This window comes from Phyllostomus discolor, chromosome 1, assembly GCF_004126475.2.
Source record: "Phyllostomus discolor isolate MPI-MPIP mPhyDis1 chromosome 1, mPhyDis1.pri.v3, whole genome shotgun sequence".
Classification (NCBI taxonomy): domain Eukaryota; kingdom Metazoa; phylum Chordata; class Mammalia; order Chiroptera; family Phyllostomidae; genus Phyllostomus; species Phyllostomus discolor.
The window spans coordinates 166219825-166236321 of record NC_040903.2 but is presented as its reverse complement, the minus strand read 5'-3'; the positions used below and the strand labels follow the sequence as shown (position 1 = coordinate 166236321).

At 45.9% G+C, this 16497-nt stretch overlaps 1 protein-coding gene across 2 annotated transcripts in view; it reads left to right on the top strand.

The window, feature by feature from the left end:
* Nucleotides 1–576: 576 nt before the first annotated feature.
* RAB27A (RAB27A, member RAS oncogene family) overlaps nucleotides 577–16497 on the top strand; it is a 64414-nt gene continuing 48493 nt past the window's right edge. The window contains exon 1 of one of the 2 annotated variants that reach the window (XM_036033833.1): nucleotides 577–739. The gene's annotated coding sequence lies outside the window, so the exon portion shown is untranslated. The remainder of the gene's footprint in view (nucleotides 740–16497) is intronic. The other variant, XM_036033821.1, reaches the window with a different exon arrangement.

The window sequence follows — 16497 nt, the reverse complement described above, 5'->3', positions numbered from 1 at the left end:
TTCCAGAAATACATGTGCTTTCCCCTCTATCATTTTCAAAAAATGCCAGAGCTTTCCCTTGTCCTAGGAAGGCCATGCCCAGGCCTATGGAAGAGAAGCTGGCGGGGCGGGATGGACCATGGCAGAGCTGGGCACCCGGCGCAGAGCGGGCCCCAGAGGAGGGCTTCAGGAACCCCGGGCAGGCACACTTTGCAGCTGCTCAGCACTTCGGCTACTAGGTAGAGACACTGATCTGATGCCTTACAAAACACTTTTAGAAAATAGCTTTTGGAGGAGAAGATTTGGCAAGAGTCACCAAACCATATGTCGGAGCGCACCGATTCTGGAGCAGTTTGCAAAAGTCACCCTGTGTCCTAAACGAAAACTGTGTCCTAAGGTTTCGCGCCTTCCAGGAAGGGGCAGTGGAGACCTGGCTGGGGCCAAAGGAGGCGAGCGGGGCATATCCGTGGCTCGGAGGACCACTCAGCAGGTGCAGCGGGTCTGCGAGCTGCGCAAGAGCCGGCGCCTGCCCACCACCCGCGCAGAATCGGGCGCGGGGGGGAGGGGGTGCTCCCCGAGGTGACAGGAGGAAGCGGGAGGTGGAGGGTGAAGAGGAGGTCCCGCCCCACCTCGCTCTCCTTTACGGGAAGTGATGTGGGGCCAGACGGAAAATACCCGCCAAGGACCCAAAAAAGGACGGCAGCAGGTTGCCGCAGTGTGCAAGGAGGCAAAGCAGCGTGGGGACAGCGGGCTGAGCCAGGTGAGGCAGGCGGCTGCTCTCAGTCGGGGAGGCGCGCTCGGGCCACCTGCTCCCGCCAGGTTCCGCTTCATCCCAGAGGGCTGAGCCGGGCAGCGGGAGACCAGCGCGTCTGGCCCTGGGGCTGGCCTGGAGGCTGTGACATCTTCTCTCCCCGCCTCTGGGCGGCTGAGCTAGCCAGAAAAGTTGCTTTGCTGCTCCCAGAATGGCTCTGGATGGCCATCACGCAGACCCCACGATGACAACCGCCTGGGATGGGGGTCTGCTTTGGCGCGAGGTGCTAATGCAGTGTAGTCCCAGGTTGGTGTGGGGGGGCTGAGGTCAACTGCGGGTGGCATCCAGGTGCGAGGGTCCTCATCAGAGGGGGAGGAAACTTCTCTGGGAGGAGAGGAGGAAGGTCCCAGGCCTCCAGCACTGACCTCTAGTTCTTTCCTCCCTCTTGCTGTTTTCAGTTGAATTTTTGAACATTTTTACACCACCTTTGTTGGTCTGGGTGTGGACGGCAAACTAGAGTGGTGGCAGAGGTTTCTCCCTTCTTCTGTCAGTCAGACAGAAAACTCTATCTGGCATCCAGGTCCTCAGGTATTGACTGGTTTTAGTACTAATGTGATGACAGATTTCAGTAACTATTGCCAAAGGCTTGTCTGTGTCCCAACGGATTACAGATTACACAAAGGCCTGAAGAGAAGGCAATCTTGTGAGCCCTTGACTTTGCTTTCCCAGCCTCTGGTTCCTGCTGGCCACCTGGCCACATGGCCTCAGAATGTTCTGCCACAGGGCTCTTTTCCTTAGCTCTGGGCTAACAGCTGTTTTCCCTGTACTGGATGGCTTCCCACTTTATGGTTGGCCCATCAATCAATGTTGGGAGGGGTGAGGAGTATTATGCCTTAAAAGTTTTCTGTAAGTATTGCTGATTTAATTTGTTGATGCTTCACTGTTCCTTTCTTCTTCTTCTTCTTCTTAAAAACTTGCTTGGGGTGGGGCATAATCAGGAATACAGTGTTTCTGCAGGTGGTTGGAAACGAATGAAGGTTAACATAATGCTGAAAGAACGACTGAGGATCATTCTCTTCTGTATTTTATATTGTTTTTCATTCACATTTTCTTCCTTTCCTTCTTTCTTTCTCCCCCCCTCCCTCCCTCCCTTAATTTACATGGCCTGCTTTGATGTGAATTTTAATGAAGTATAACTAATTTATTTTTTCTTTTGTTGTTTATGCTTTTAGTGTCAAATCTAAGAAAACATTGCCAAATGTCAAGTCATAAAGATTTATGTCTGTTTTCTTCTAAGAGTTTTATAGTTTTAGCTTTTACATTTCAATCTTTAACCCTTTTTAATTTTTATATACAGTATGAGGTTGGGCTCCAAATTTATCCTTTTTCATGCTGATATCCAGTTCTCCTGATACCATTTGTTGAAAAGGCTATTTTTCCCCCTTTGAATGGTCGTGGTGCCTCTGTTGAAAAGCAATTGACTGTAAATGTGAGGATGTATTTTTGACTTTTAAATTCTACTCCATTGATCCATATGTATTGCTCTTCCTACTCTTACTCTAGTACCTTACTGCCTTGAATACTGTAGCCTTCTAGTAAGTTTTGAAATGAGAAGTGTGAGTCCACTTTGCTGTTTTTCAAGATTATTCTGGCTATTCTGGATCCCTTGAATTTCCATATGAAATTTAGGATCCACAACTTCTTTCAATTTCTGTTGCCATGGTTTTATAACAGATGCAAGGGTTTTGGAGTGGGCAACAATCTGTAGGAACCAGACTCTTGATTTTTCCATCTCAAACCTGCTTTTCCCTTAGCCTTCCCGATCTCAGTCAGTAGCAGTTTCATTTTTCCAGATGCTCAGGCTAAACACCCAGGAGTCACCCCTGGTTCTCCTCTTCTTTCTCTCATGTCCACATCTAATCCCTCAGAGAATCTCGCTGGTTCTTCTTTGAGAGTATATCTAAGGATAATAACCTTTTCTCAGCACTTCCACTGCCACTATCAAGTTTCTATCATTTCTGTCACCTGGGTCACTGCAAAAGCCTCCTACAGGGCCCCCCGGCTGCCACTCTCACCGCTCTGCAGTCTGTTCTCAGCACAGCAGCTAGAGTTGTTCACTCCACTGCTCAAAACTCTCTGATGGCTTTTTACCTCAGAAGAAAAATGAAGTCTCATCATGGGCTATAAGCCCCTTACATGGTATATGGCTTCATCTCTTATTACTTTTTCCTTTGCTTATTCTGCTTTAACCAGGCATACCTCAGAACCTTTGCACTTGCTGTTTCCCTTGCTTGGAATGCTCTTCCTCCAAATGTCTGCATGGATTTCTTACTCATTTCATTCAGGTCAAAAGTCATCTCTGTATTATATGCCTTCTTGAACCATCCCATCTAAAATAGCATCTCTCACCCTTCTCATCATTTTATGCTCCCTTATCTGGCCTATTTTTCTTTAAGAGTATCAATAATACTGTCATCTCTCTCTCTCTCTCACACACACACACACGCACACACACACAACATTTGTCTTCAACTGATAGACTATAAGCTCCATGAATGTCAGGAATTTGTTGTGTTTACTATTGTATGCATAGCATTTAGAATGGTTTCTGGCACATAGTAAGCACTCAAAAAAATATTGAATGATTGAAAAGGGAGTGGGAGACTGAGAAATGGATATCGCTCTGCTATTTCTTCCTTCCCATTTTATCTAAGAGAAGTAATGTCCATAGTTACAATAACATGTAAATCTCCTTCCTTCTGTCCTCCTGTTTTCCCCAAGAAAACGACCATACCCTCCTTGGAAAGGGAGAGGTAAGACAGCGGAAAGGTGAGGGCTCTGCTCTTTTCCCGCAGTGGCGTGCAGAGCCTCTTCTTTGGAGCCTGGGTAGCTTGGGGCGGGGGTGTGGGGGGGTGGGGGGGATGGGGGGGTGGGTGGGGGGACGACTTTTCCGCCCCTGTCTCCAGTGATTCCGTCTCTTGTGCTGGTCTACGGAGAGAATGAAATTCCTTGGAAATTCAAGAAATAGAAATTCATTTCTTGGTGAATACTTTCTACTGCAGTGAATTAATCTTTCTCTGGCATCTAACTGAAATTGCCATCTTGGAAACCCGTTTTAACATTTGATTAAATGATGACTTTAGATTCAAATATTTATGTGTGTGTCCTTATTTCCACGGCAGATTGTAATATCCTGGAGGCCAAGCATGACTTCAGTTCACTTTTGAATTTCATGCTGCCAGGTATCTTAGACAAAAAGGACTGTTCAATAAACTCTTGCTAAGTGTACCAATAAGTTAATGATTAAACCTGGATTTATTTTCATCATTGGAAACTTCTAGTCCACACATTTAATTTTTCTTAGCCAATACCTCCAAGTCCCCCTCCTCCTGTTGTGGCTGGTAGAGCAGTATTGGCCCCAGTTGAGGGGGCTTTCCTGCTGCTCTTTCCCAGTGATAATTGAATGAATTGACCTACATTGTATGGTGATTAATCTTCTATGTTAGTTATAAAAATTGAAGCTGCCTTCCATTGTTATTTAAACTTATCTTGGAATGTGCCCTACTTATATCTTCACTGCAAAGTGTGAAAAATGATTATTTTTACATATATATGAGATGTATATTCCTAGTAAATTATGATAGGTTTGTTGTTTCAAAAACAAAACAGGGCTGCATGTGGAAGTGTGAGCCCTTACATAAGGTGGAGGGACTCCTTTCTCCTTGTGTGTGTGTGTATCAAATCACCACGGTGTATGCTTTGGATAACTTACAATTTTATTTTTATTTTTAAAAAATAAATAATAATTTTATATGTCAGTTATACCTCGACAAAGCTGAAATTAAAACAGGAAGTTTTAACAGAGCCCCTAAGAAGCAAGATTGCCTTGCCATTATTAAAATAAGGTTGCCTTCTGAAGAGAGTAATTTTTCCCTTTCACTGCCTTCGCTTTTTATGCCTTGTGCTGTTTTTGCTTGGATCACATTTATTCTTCTGACTCTTGGTCAGGAAGCTCGTGTTTAAGATCTGGTTTCCCTTAAGCTGATTACCTTGGGAGCAGACAGGAGCACTGAGTTGGAGGAAGAGATAAAGGGTGGGTAATTAACTTGATGTCCATAGGGCGAGATGTGGGGAGTGGTGGGCAGGCAGCATGTTTGGCCTTCTGTCTGCCCATGCTGTACAGAACACACACCACACTCTTTCTTGTGTGAGTGAGGTCTGCTGGCACTCATTTTATTTACAGCCTTGTCTACTGGAGAGGAATGTTGAAAGTTACTCCTCTTTTTCTATCTTTTGTCTCTATATGTGCTTCTCTTGAGAAGGTCTCCCATTGTGCACCTCAGCCACTCTTAGAAACACCCACATATATGGAGCCAGACTTCTGGGTTTTAAAATAGAAATTTTAATGTGGGGTCAGAGGTAGGGTACAATATTCAGCCCAAAAAAGGCATTTTTAAACAATGAATAATATTTTACTGTAAGTGTGTTACCTGCAGTGTTTGGGACATATTTATACAAGTATTTTAAAAATATTTGTTGTTTTTATGAAATGCAAATTTAACTGTGTTTTGTATAAATCCAAGTTAATGCACAGGCAATGCATCGATCACAATAATGTTCATTGAATGACCAAGTGATTGCCCATTTTGGTGACTGCATGTGCCCATCTTAAGGAAGGAGAGGACTTGTAAATTCAAAAAGTATTAGAATGGGGAAGAAGTTGGAGAAGATTCAGTTTTGCTCTAGATTTTTGTAGTGAAAGAAACTCACATCCAGAGACGTTAAGTCACATTGCAAGATCACGCAGTGGCAGGGCCAGAAATGGAACTCTGGGTCCCGTGATTGCTCTCCTGCATGATGTCTTCCCTTAAAAGATCATGTACAAGTTGCTTATGTTTTTGTGTTGACCCTTAATTACTTTTGTTGCCACCCTTGCATAATTACTCCAATATCCTGCTGTCCTCCCAGGCCCCAGATCCAGTGTGTGACAGGCAAAGCCATTCTCAGGAGACACCCTTGATTTTTCCCTGCAAGCCACATGACTGTCAAAAGCTACCATTTGATTGTAATCCCTGTAATGATGCCAAAAAGCCTGTCATTCTTTCAACATGTTTTTATTCCTTTTAAGGTCTTGTTAATATATTTATTCCTTTTGAATTTTTATTTCAGGATGCTTTGGTTAAGGTGGACCTACTGAGAGTAATTCCAGAATAGACAAGTACTGTATTGTCTTACTGAAAGCCTGCTTGCTTTGCATGGCCTATTCCTATGAAACTCCTCATCCTTCTGTATTTTGGTAGAAAAAAATGTGGAAAATATGTGGTGAGAACCCATATAGGTAGATAGGTATATGTGACTTGCCTTTTAGTGATGGGTCCTTATAAAACAGTGGGTTATTTTATTGTTATTATAAAGTCATTTGTATCTGTTTAAGTAGTCTTGAAAATGAACATAGCCTTGTTCATATAAAGTCTTACCAGCTGCCAGGTTTAAGCATAATAATAAAATTGGTTGCCAAGAGACTACAAAGTCTGTTGGTTCTTATTAACTGCAGTTCAACTTTCCTGCCCTGATCCTACCACCTGGGCAGCCAGTCAGCCGGCCAGTCTTATCTGGGTTGTCTGGTTATGTGTCTGCTGTGTATTTGTATCATTGAAAACAAAGACGGGGTCTCAGTCAGCTAAATGGAGGTGATGGCGAGGTGTTTCTATTCCTGCCGTACCGCCTCTGACATGGGAGGAATGAGACATACGGAAACAGGTCACGTCTTAAGTGTTCGTTGAGATACCTAAGAATTTTAAAACATAGTCCATGGTTGTGGTCAGGATTTCTTTGTTTCTTGCAATGTGTGATTACTTTTCATGATGAATCTCACCACTACAAGGGAATGACCCCCAAAATGAGTAAAGGGTTCAGCAGCCCTTGGCAAGATACGGTATTGTCCCTCCAGTCAGATACTGGAGACCAAATGTGGTCCAACAAGCTGTTGGCTGTTTCTGTCTGGGTCTCCCGTCATCAGGGACAAGGCCAGCTCTCCATCACCTCCACACCCCCCCACCCCGCACCCACCCCTGCTTCTGCGCAGAGGGCTGGGAGGCCAGCTGTGGTATTTCCTCCGGGAGTGACTTAACCCTGTGTTCAGGAGCTCCTGCTTGATTATTGAGGAGCCGACATGGCTGGGAATCAGTAGCCTGCTTTTTAGTCTCTGATATTGCTGATAGTTAACTATGTGATATTACACTAGTGGTTCTTAATTGAGCCAGTGTTTGACCTCCTCATTCCGGGGGACCATTAGGAACATCTGGTGACATTTTTTATTGTTCCAACTGGGGAGTTACTATTGGCATTTAGTCGGTACAGGCCAGGAGTGCTGCTAACACCCTACAATGCACAGGACAGCCCGTCATGACAAAGGATTATCCTGCCCAAATGCCAGTGGTGCCGAGGCTGAGAAACCCTACCTTAGACAAGTCACTGAACCTCGCTGGCCTGCAGTCACCCGAGTTACACATCCTCTCCATCACATACAGTTACTAAGCCTCACTGTACTACTGCTGTCTTTCTAATCTCTCCCTCACCCCAGTTCTAAGTCATTAAATGTGGACTGAAAGCCACTGCCCTCAGGGATCGTGTGGAGTGAGGTCCTTGTGGAAGGCTCAGGTTGGCCATTTGAGAGGCATGGGCCCTGTGGGGACAGCCTGTCAATAGGAAGTGAGAGCTGAGCTGTAATACCTCTGCCCCGAGATTCAGTGCGGGTGGGGGAGCCTGCCAGAAAGCACAGAGTGTTGTGACTGAAGTCTTGGCGCCTGAATTCCTCAGAGACTTGAACTCTCAGCAGCTCAGACTGTGGGCTCGCAGATGCCCAGGGGGGTCTACTTCCTGAAGTCCCCTGGCCCCCATACCCTTGTGCCAGAGGTGCCTCAGACACCAGAGTTTCCCAAGGAAGTAATGACTGGGCAGTTTCTTCATTAACACCCCATTTCCTGCTTAACTAGAGCCTCTCTGGGAGATTAAAAGTCAACGACAAAACCCTCTACCCTGAGTCATTAGCCCATTTTGCCACTTAGATTAGGAAACCTCATTTATTCCACTTAGAGCATCATGCAATTTAAGAGCTAGTAGGCACCTTAGAAAGCACATAGTCCAGACCCCCTGGTTTCTGATCAATTACCCATGGCCAATTGATGGCAGAGAAGGTGTTAGAAGATAGGTCTGCTGATTCCCCCTTGTATTATTTCTATATCCTTATATTTCTTGATTTTAACCAGTTGTAAGAGGGGCAATCTAAAATTATGTTGTTGTGTTGTTTAAAGGAAGTGACTTTCAGATGGAACTTCACTAGCAACCAGTGTCTCTTGAACCCTTCTGAAATATCACAGGAAGTGAAGCAAGTGTGTTACGGTATCACCCACGGCAGCGCAGCCCAGAAATATCTTTGTACCCTCTATGGCTATGTGCCAGGCACCAGCTAAAGGCCATCGTTTCTTGCCTGTATTGCTGCTTTTCTGGTGCCATTCTAGCCTCTGTCATTCACCCCTCCCCACAGCTCATTCTTCACACAAAGCCAGTGACCTTTAAAAAATACAAATCAGATGATACCCTCATATCCTTCTTCTGTTTAAAATTCCTCAATTGCTTCCCACTGCAGTTGCTGTGATAACTAATCATTGAACCTCAGTCTGCGAGGGTCTATGGTTTGAGCCCTGCTGGCCTCCATGATCCCCTCCACTCATTCTTGGGCCTCCATCTTCCAGCCTCATCTGCTCCTTTCTGCTCCTTGGAAATGACACACTCATTTCTTCCGCAGAGCCTTCGCACTTGCCCTGAACTTGTTCTCAATGCCTTTCCTCCAGATCCTCATCTGGCTGGTCCCTTGGCTCATTCAGGTTTAATTTCAAACCTGAGAGGCCTTCCTCCACCGCTGCATGGAAAGTAGTCCTCCAGTCACTCTCTGTCCTCTTATTGTGCTACTGTCTTCATTAGCACTTATTAGTTTGAAATGATTTTATCTTTCTGATCACTTATTTATTGTCTGTCTCTTCCTGCTAAAATGTTTTTGCCATGAGGGCAGGGACTTTGCTTCGTGATCGACTGTTTGCTCAGCACCTAGAATAATGCCTGGCACGTGGAAGATGCTGAGTTAATGAGTAAGTAAGTGAGCAGATGGTATTAGAGGAGACTGCTTGACACATTTAGTTCTGTGTAATTCCTGATTTGTGTTACACATTGGACTTCGTTTTATTTTTTAAACTAACATCAGAACGCCAGTTCATTGATACACGAGTAAAGGAACTGTTAAGCTGACTTGTTTCTTTGCTTTGTGCTCACTCCCTGCAGTTAAAAGCTCCATGGGAAGCAAATAAAAAAAGAGAAGGCAACTTGGTAAGCGCAGGCTCAGGGCCCAGGGACCTGGAAATCAAAAGACTGGAGAGCTCTACTGCTGGCAGAGGCCTGCAAGATCGCCATGGCAATGCTTCTTCAAAACTGGCTGCCCAGGCGAATCGCACAGGGAGATTTTACTTAAAACATGCTCCACCCCCAGACACATTTTCAGTCTCTCCTTTGGAGATTCTAACTTTTTAGGTTTGGCGTTAGGTCTGGGGAATCCGTATGTTATTTGAAGTGCTGCTGTCATGACTGATAATGCACAGCCAGGTTTAGGAACAGGAGACCAAGCCCACCTCTGTCCCCAGGTGAGGAAACTGAGGCTCAGAGGGATCATGCGCTTCACCCAGGGCCACACATCTAGTGAGCTGGCAGATGGCACTCCTCTCTCCCAGTCTCCTCTCTGCTTTTCAAAAACATAGCAAGGATGCTGAGTGAACTAAGTCAGACAGAGAAAGACAAATGCCATCTGATTTCATGTGTTTGTGGAATCTAAAGAACAAATAAGCAAAGAATAGTAGAAACAGACTCATAAATACAGAGAACAGACTGATGGCCAGAGGGGAGAGGTGTGGGAGGACTGAGTGGAAAAGGTAAAGGGATTAAGAAGTACACATCGGCAGAGAATGGTCCCGGGGAAGTAAAGCGCAGTGTGGGGAATATAGTTGATAATAACTATGCATGGGGCCAGGTAGGTACCTGCAATACAGGGGGGGGGTCACTTTGTAAAGCATATGAGTGTCTAACTATTATGCTGTACACCTTAAACCTATACACAATCATATTGAATGTAAACTGTAATTGAAAAATTAAAAAAAAAATAGAACAATTGTCTGGACCAGAGGCAGCCCAGCCTTGGAAATTATTGGTTTATTACTTTTTTCTTTGTTTACATGTAACTAACCAGTCTGGTATCAAACAGGAAATGCCTACAGCATAGTTTTAGTTTTTTATTTTTATTACCAAGCGTCAGATTGGTTAGACTTTTGATCTGGGGGCTGTAGAGTGGTGGAAAAGGTGTGGTTCTGGGACCAGCAGCGTCAGCACTATCTGGGAGCCTGTTAGACATGCAGGTTCTCAGCCCCATGCCAGACCGATCGAATCTGAAACTCGGTCTGTTCTAAACCCTCCAGATGATTCTGAAGCCCAGGGAAGCTTGAGAACCGCTGTCTACCAGGATATTTTACAAGCCTACCATTGGTTAGAGCTGCCGGCCTCGGCCTTTTAGTTGGTGACTCATTAAAGTTGAGGCTTTAAAGTAAGCCAGACATCTGCTTTCCTTGGTGACATTTATTCAAAGCAGACTATAGTTATAAATCTTCATTAGAATACCATACACACAACAAAGGAGAGGGGGCGGAGTCATACTATTTCACACCTGCTGTGTGCTAGGCACTATGCTCAAGGCTATATTACTCGTTATCTCATTTAATCCTCACAATCTGCCATGGGGATATTATTATCCTTCTTTTACAGATTTGGACTCTGAGGCAGGTGGTGGTTAGACGTGGTCTTCCTACAGGTTATGTGCCCATCTGTCCTTGTACATTTTGCTGTTTTCTCCCCAGAGCAGCTGCTCTTAAACCTTATTGTGCATAACCACCGCCCCCCCCCCCCCCCCCGCACCCCTGGGAAGCTTGTAATAAATGGAAATGCCTCAGTCTCCCTCTCAAAGATCCTAAATCAGAGGTCTGGATGGAACTCAGGACTTTGGGTTTTCGTCAGGTGGTCACGCCAGGCGGTCCTGCTGCTGGTGGCATCAGACAACCCTTGGAGAAATTCTGTCCTGAATCCATTCATTCTTGCCCCAGCGGTTGGACCAGATGACCCTTAAAGCTTCTCTGAGGGTCTGTGGTTCTCCAGAGTTTCAGGCTCCCAGGCCTTGGGCACTGAGGGGCAAGGGGCACGTTGACAGAAGTAATATGAACACGGGAGGAGGGAACTGAGGAGCTGAAATGGAGATGTCTCTCCTACGCCTGGCTGCTCGTTCTCTCTCTGCTGTCTCTTGGAGGGTTCCCAAGCCATGTGTTGGCTGTAACTTGTGATCCTTTCTGTTACCAATCCCTAACTGTGCAACTTTGCTTACAGCACCTTCATCCTTATGTTGTCAGGGTGCACAAAAGTGACCAGTTTTCTCCAGGCGGTAGGTAATATCTGTTCAGTACTGAGATACTTCAGCTTTCGAGGTCAGAAGTGGTGTTTCATGTGTTTGATGATAAGAGCCTGTATTTTTCAGGGATAGAATTGACATATATAGTGAGTGAGTTATCAGTCCATTCAGAGACAGTGATTTGGTGCCACTATGAAGGAAGAAAGTAAGATGCAAATTTTAAAGAGAATATTCGGTATCATGCCTGATGTCCTTCTTTGTGAGGTGGCGTCTGATTTCCATCCAAAAGTTTAGAAGCAGCTACTGACATAAATACTCTAAGTTTTACATTTTGTGAAAAAGATACATGTACCAAAAGCTCATGGAAACCTACCAGGCCTTTGCCCAGTGTAGAAGTCAGTGATGTTGAAATATTAAATTCCTTTAATATCCTGAAAGAAATTGTGTAGAACAAGGGTGGAAATTAACATGTGCAAACATGTCAGCTGTCCAGTAAGAAAATAACCCAGGCGCGGTTAGGTTTCTAGGAATACCTTGTTTGCCACTGATATTAGAGTTGACCATAACTGAGTACAGTAGCTGGGGTTGCCGTTTATTGAGACCTTGCTGTGTGTCAGGAATTATACAAAATCCTCTCATTTGTTCCTCAACAGACTTTCAAAGTAGATATAATCCTTCGTTTCACTGATGAAGGAACAGGCTCAAAAGGATTAAGTCCTTTGCCCAGCGCTGGGGCTGGGGTTTCCAGGGACTCAGGACTTCCGGGGCGTGTGGATGGCTGGTTACTCCGAGTGTCCCCAGCTTACTGACCCACAGCTGGTAGCTAGGAAGTAAGCCCAGTGGGTTCCGAGTGGTCAGGCCGATGGCTCACGTATGGAAACTTGCCAACTGGCCTCACAGAGAGCCCTTCAGAATATTTCTTTATGCCCATTTTCCTCCGTTTACACACAGTTCTAAGGAGCTTGGTTGTGAGGTTTCTTTTAGAAACTGCACACTGGGAGGGGACGGAGGGAATCTGGAAAGGCATGCTGGTTTCCACGGTGAGGGACAGCCGACTGACCGACAGAGAAGGTGTGGGCAGGGAGAATGAAACATGAACTAATAAAAGACAAAATCAGTACAGAGGTCAGGAGGCATTCATTATAAGGGCAAACATATCTTAATGAGAAGAGCTATTATTGAACATTTATTATGTGCCAAATACTGTTTTAAGTACTTTATAGGTATTAAGTTATTAAATGTAATTAAATAATTCAATTATGACAGAAATAATTGTTATTGTCCATTCCACAGATGAGGAAACTGAGGCACAGACAGGTTAAGTAACTTGCTGGAAATCACACAGCCAGTGAGTGGCAAAGCTGAGGTTCAAAGCCAGACAGCCTGTCTGCAGGGCTCCGTGCTCAACCTCCTGCTTCGTGTGGGTCCTAGCACAGCAAGTTAGTGACGTTTGTTGTGGTGTCCTGAATCCTCTGAAAAAAATAAAGTATGAGCATTCCACTTTATTTTGTATTATTTACTTGTAAAGATTTTATCAAGGTTATACATGGATCTAGATCTACAAGGCATGTTGAAGAGCCTCCTCCCCCAGCTCACTTCCTGCTCCGCGGTCCTCCGCTTTCAATTCTTGCAGTTAATTGACTCTAGCTGGTAGTTACAACTCCTGTCTCTAAATGACACACTTCTATTTCCGTGGTCAATTTTATTTTGTTTTAGGCATTACCGAGTGACACTTTATTATGAAAGAAGAGAATTTTAGCTTGGTTCTCTGCCTACCCCAACCACCAATGTGTACCATTTCCATCCCCTTTTTCTTCCTACAGTACATCACAGTTTTAGTTAGATCAGTATGTTGTTGGCTTCTTTTTATCTTTAGGCCTTCTGTCCAGGGTTGGGCAGATTGTCCAGAGGATCATTTGCACACCAGTTTGTGGAGAATGTCTGCATTCTGGAAGTCATTGTGTAGGTGGGCGGCTGGGATAGGGCAGTTTGTGTCTCAGTATTTACTGTGTAACTTCTCACTGCATTTCCCTCTCCACTGATGGTTGCTCTTCCTCTAAGAGCCTTCAGGAGTCTGACCCTCAGAGTTTTACTCTCTGCAGAGAATAAACCTTCACCCTCCACCAGAGCTGGAGGAGTTGCAAGGCTGGGATCTAAGCAGGCTTCCACCATGTTTAGCCCTGACTTTACCCTCCCCCGCCTCCAGAGGTGTTTGGGGCTATGAAGGCCTGAGCCTTTCTGGGGGTTCTGTGACTGGCTGTTTCTTGGCTTTCCCTACTGGCAGATCAGGAGTCAGCTTTCCTGGTCCGCTAATTGGTTACCTCCTGTCCGTCTACTTTCTAGCTTCCAATATTTTATTGCAGTTATTTTCACTCACTCTCTTTGTCCTTGTAAGTTTATGTCTAAATGAAATAAAATTCCCTTTATTGTTATAGTAGCGAGATTTAGCCATCTTATCCTGAAGTCTGAAGGACATTGTAGAAAGCTTTCCATGTAGAAGAGTCAAAAATTGCTTTGCCGCTCTATTAGGAAGGCTGATAGTTCTGGGGAAAGTGGGGTTGCCTAAATTTTACTTGCTATTCAAAGTGTAGTTCTAGGACTAGGAGCATCAGTATTACCTAGGCATCACCTGTGTGCTTGTTAGAAGTGCAGATTCCTGGGCACCACCAGTCCTACTGAATCATAGGTAGCATTTTAACACAACCCTGGGAGAGCCCCATGTGTGCTGAAGACTGAGAAGTGCTACTATGAAACTTTATGCCACTCCTGTAATTAGACTAAGCTAACACTAATGGACTTGAATCTGGTATTTAAAGATCTTGGCTCATTCCTGTACGAAATTATCATCAAAATTCTAGAGTTGCTGTGAGATAGTAAAGAGGAGTGCCTAAGTTTTCATGAAAAGGCACCCTCATCCCATTTATACATCTGAGTCTGTGACAGATGTGAACCCAAAGTTCTGGCTCCCACGGGAGACGTCAGAGTGGTTACGTTCTGACTTTTTTAGTTGCTCACAGTTCTTTGGGTTGGTGACGGTGCCACAGAACAGCCCGCGCTGCTGCGGAAGTCCGTGGGGGTCTGCTGCTTACCGCCTGCAGGGAGAACTCTGGAGTCCGAAGTCCGGTGGAAAAGGAAAAGGGCTTGCTTGTTTAAAGGCTATGCAGTTTTGGAATGCCGGCACGTTTCTCCCTCAGAGCCCCGCTAGCTTTAAAACGCCCAAAGACTCAGAATCCCTCTGCCAGGGCAGTTTGAAAAAGTGCGTGGAATCCCCTTTCCTATATTAAAGTACCGAGCTTTAGCCCCGTGGACTGAGTGCTGGCCAGTGGGCCGAAAGGTCACCTGTTCGATTCCCAGTCAGGGCAAATGCCTGGGTTGCAGCCAAGTCCTCAGTGGCAGCGTGGGAGAAGCAACCAGTTTATTTTTCTCTCCCGCCTTTCCTCTCTCTCTAAAAAATAAACAAATAAAATATAGTAAAGTACCATCCTCTGGGGAACACAGATGTCTGCAGCATGATTGTTCAGGCAGCTTAGTTGGTTCTCACTTGGGCCCTAGGCGTCTCTCACAGGCCTGTGTGCGCAGTCCGCGCGCGCTGCCATGGCTGTCTGTGCCAGAGGGGGCCCCAGGATTCCCAGGCTGTGCTGGCTTGTGTCCACCACCTCGGGAACTCAGACCTGCTGTGGCCCCCTGGGCTGGCCAGGGGAGCGGAAAAGCCGTTTGTTCCCCTATGCGTTGCATTTTAAGGACTCGGCCCAGAAATCCACGAGCGACGGAATGTCTGACTTTTTCATCCATGTGCACCAACGCCTGCCATTTTTGTCAGCTCCCCAGTGTCTTTGACTCTCTTCCAGCTGCCGTTTTGCTCGAGGGGGGCAAAGTTCCTAGCTACGTGCAAGGATGCACAACCCTCTAGGTCCGAGGTGGGGCCGCCGGCCGTCACAGCTCACGTGGGCTCTGTAGGCTGCACCACGAGCTGCTCGACTGCCAGGGCAACACATGTTCGCACAGTTGCATTGCCTTTGTTTACAGTAGCCCCCAGGGTGTGGGATGGCTGTGCTGTGGTTTTGGTCGCGCTTCCTGCAAACCTTCAGCCTGTGAGGGTGGGTGCTGGCTCTTGTGACTCTTGGGTTCTCTTCCCCGCTCCGGAGCAATCTGGCCTGACCCCCCTGGGACTTTGTAAATTGGATAGGTTGAGTCTTTGGTGACACTTGGCACTGCTAAAGTCAGAGGGTGGCAGAGGAAAGAGTCATTAGTTTTATGTCCAACATCTATCTCAGTGACAGGAAAATGTTCAATAAATGATTATGGAAATGAGTAAATCAAATGAGACAATTTCTGTTTTAAGATATCACCAATCAACAAGAAATAAATCAATAATTATCATACGGGGCTGACCTGTTCGAGGAAAGAGTAGTACAGAGAAGGGGTATCCAACTCAGCATTGCTCCTTGGAAGAAGGAGCCAAAGGGCTAAGTCTCTCTGGGAACAGAGCTTGGTGGGTTCAGAGCAGTGGCTTTCAGTTCAGCAGGTATCAGAACCACCCGGCAGGCTTGGTAAAACAGACTGCTGCACCCTTTCTTAGAATCTCTGATTCAGCAGGTGGGGGGTGGGGCCCAGAATGTGCATGTGTAACAATTTTCCAGGTGATGATGATGATTTCACAGTTTGCAAACCACTGGTTTAGAGATTTACAGATAGTTCCGGTGGCTGGAGGCAGGATGCAGGGAGTGGTAGGCCACTGAAGGCCGAAGCCTAAGGAGCACGGATTTCATGGTGGGGAGCCATTGGCAGGTTTTACAGAGGGGAGTGATGGGACCCCGTTTGCCTTTTGGAAAGATTACTTTGGGTGAATGTGGAGGATAGATCAGTGGTGGTGCCAGGTTGTAGGCCAGAAAACCAAGTAAGTGGTTAATTTTAGCCCTTCAGATGAGCAATACAAGCTTGGAGTAACAGGAAGAGAAGGAAAGAGCCCCAGATGTGGGGGTCATTTGGAAGTGGGTGGGGAAGAGAGGGAGGAGCCACTGCGGACCTTCAGATTTCTGGCTGGGTGTATGTTGGGACTGTGCTACTAAACGCACAGACAGAAGTGGGTCTGAAGCAGGGGGTGGGGGAGAGCAAAGGAGGTAAGTTGAGGGTAGCACGTGTTGAATTTGAGATGCCAAGGAGGTATCTGGGTGGACGTCTGCAGTAGACAGTTTTACTTATGGGTCTGGAGGCCAGAGTGAGAGTTCTAGTAAGCCATCCCGCCCTCTCCCTCCACCACTTCCATTTACCT